The 2,296-nt window shown below is 42.3% G+C and overlaps 1 protein-coding gene across 1 annotated transcript in view; it reads right to left on the bottom strand.

Moving 5' to 3' along the window:
• ORAI1 (ORAI calcium release-activated calcium modulator 1) overlaps positions 1-2,296 on the bottom strand; it is a 9,153-nt gene extending 6,857 nt beyond the window's left edge. The window contains exon 1 of the mRNA XM_009880287.1: positions 2,246-2,296. The gene's annotated coding sequence lies outside the window, so the exon portion shown is untranslated. The remainder of the gene's footprint in view (positions 1-2,245) is intronic.

Here is a 2,296-nt window from a genome sequence, read left to right as displayed (position 1 = left end):
AATACCACACGGGCTGGAAGCCGGCACTGCAACTGCCATACTATCTCTCATGGTATCAAATACTAGCGGTAACACACAGCTGCGAGTCACGATTGAGTTCAGCGTGCCACAGACAGACAGCTTCAACTGAACAGAGACACAGCTAATTCAAACTCCTCACCACTTCTTCACTAGACACCTGATTTTAGCTAAATACATCCTGTAACCAGGGGCTTGCAGTCAACAACTACTGACAGCCCCGCGATGGGATGGTTGTTGATTTGTCTCCCATACCTCACAAGACGCTACCTGACCAGCCTAGAGCTCCATCATAAGTGCTCTCCTGTCCTTTGCATCTGGGAGATTCAGACAAAAATCACAGAGCAGGAAACCAATCTTATTAAAAGTTAGTAGCTTTAACTATAGACAACCTCATAACGACCTAGTTAATGGAGTACTTTGAGAAACACTGGCTCTCCGTATGATCCCATTCTTACTATGTCTACCGGTCATGCAGTTAGCTGCCTCACAGATTGTAATGAGCAAAACTCCTTCAGAAAGGACAACGTCAGCTTCAAATGTCAGTCTTACTAAAGACACCAACCATCTCTTAATGAACACAAGTCTAGAATTATCTGTATTCCCTTGCAAGATTATTCTCACCTTCTCTTCCCTGGTCACAGCTACCATTCGTAAATAGGAAACTGATTAAGAGGAAAAGGTTTTTATACAGTTAGGCATGTCAGGAATGGCTTAAAATAAAATTGTGTTGATCAAATACCATGGTTGTATTTTATAAGGGTCCACTCATACAGTGAGAGGATGTCTTACCTGGAGAGAAATATATCAGTGCTACAACACCTCCACCTCACAGGACCAACACACATCGAGGTAAAATTGCACAGTGATCACTAAACTATTTTAATCAACACCTATCTGCAAAAATATTTTCTTACCTTTGCTTGTTGCAGCTAGGACTAGACGACTACATCTAGTTATCCATACGCATGCAAGTGACTCTTCATAGCATACGCTACTCTTAGCAGGAAAAAAATTTGTTACTTCAGTAACAAATTCCATCTTCTACCCCATTGCTTGTCTACGTGTGGGCCCACAGAGGAAAGTCGAGAGTGAGGCGGGTGTCATGGCATCACTGGCTGTCTCCTCGGCTCCCGAGTCAGCCGGTTGGTCTCTGTTTTCCTGACAGTACTATTCACTTCCAGAGACAGAGGCGCAGAGCCAGGCTCTCACAGAGCGTCTGCACCATTCATTAAGAGTTATAAACAACTCACAGGAAGACTCTGTATGAGCCAGAATCGTTCACCGGAAATTAAAAAAGGTAAGTCAAAGTAGCGATCTTATTACTGGTTTTATATAGAAGAGAAACTAAGCATTATTTACCCATTACAGCCGTAAGCACTCCAAGCTGCCTGCCTTGCTTGTCTACAATCTTGAGACGGGGATGCTTAAAGGAGCAACAAAACATTGCTTTCATAACTGGAATAGAAGAAACCTTTTATATGGGGGAAGATTCTTCAGAGCACAGTGCTAACCTGTAAGCGCAAGAGCGATATAAAAGGTAAGCGGTGACAGAAGCCATGAAACTGGGCCCATAATGCTTTGCTGCAGGTTACAAAATGCAGCTGTTGCATGTTACTCTACCATGCAATCCAGATAAATACTGCTAAAACAACGTCTAGAGTATCTGTGCAGCACTGACAGTAGCTGGGCCAGGGTCCTACACCTAGCATGACTTCAACATCAACTGTTATTATGGAAATCAGTTTCATAAATATTTATCAGTGCAGTCAGTCTGCTACAAAGCATGACTGAAGCTGTCTTCAGAAGACTGTACTGGCTATATTTCAAAGGCAAGAGTTGACAGTTCTTTGATGATATTCACTATTTGAAGCATATCGATTACTATCTAGACAACAGTCTAGCCAGCTTGAAACATTAGAGGTATTTACAAGAAAAGCGTGCTGTCTGGTAACTAATGTCCTCCAAATCCTAAATATAACTAAGTCAACCACAATGACTGGGTAATTTAGCTCCCTAATTTAGGCTCAGGTATTTTCACAGAGCTGCTAACTGGTGGATGGGAGGCGATCTTTTGAGTTTTCCAGTTTGATGACTGTTGGGATCTAACAACTTTCCTATGATATTTGCAACTCTGGTATCATAACATTGTCATACTACTGTGTGATGCTTCTCTGGTGACAAAACAATGCTAACAAGTCGGCCTAATTGTTAAAACACAAATAACCTGCCAGCAGCCTGTCTACACTGGAGCTCTTGATACTGCTACTGTAGGTGT

This window comes from Charadrius vociferus, unplaced genomic scaffold (assembly GCF_000708025.1).
Source record: "Charadrius vociferus isolate BGI_N301 unplaced genomic scaffold, ASM70802v2 scaffold332, whole genome shotgun sequence".
In the NCBI taxonomy this organism is placed as follows: Eukaryota; Metazoa; Chordata; class Aves; order Charadriiformes; family Charadriidae; genus Charadrius; species Charadrius vociferus.
The sequence above is the reverse complement of the archived record's forward strand: the minus strand, read 5'-3'. Positions and strand labels throughout refer to the sequence as shown.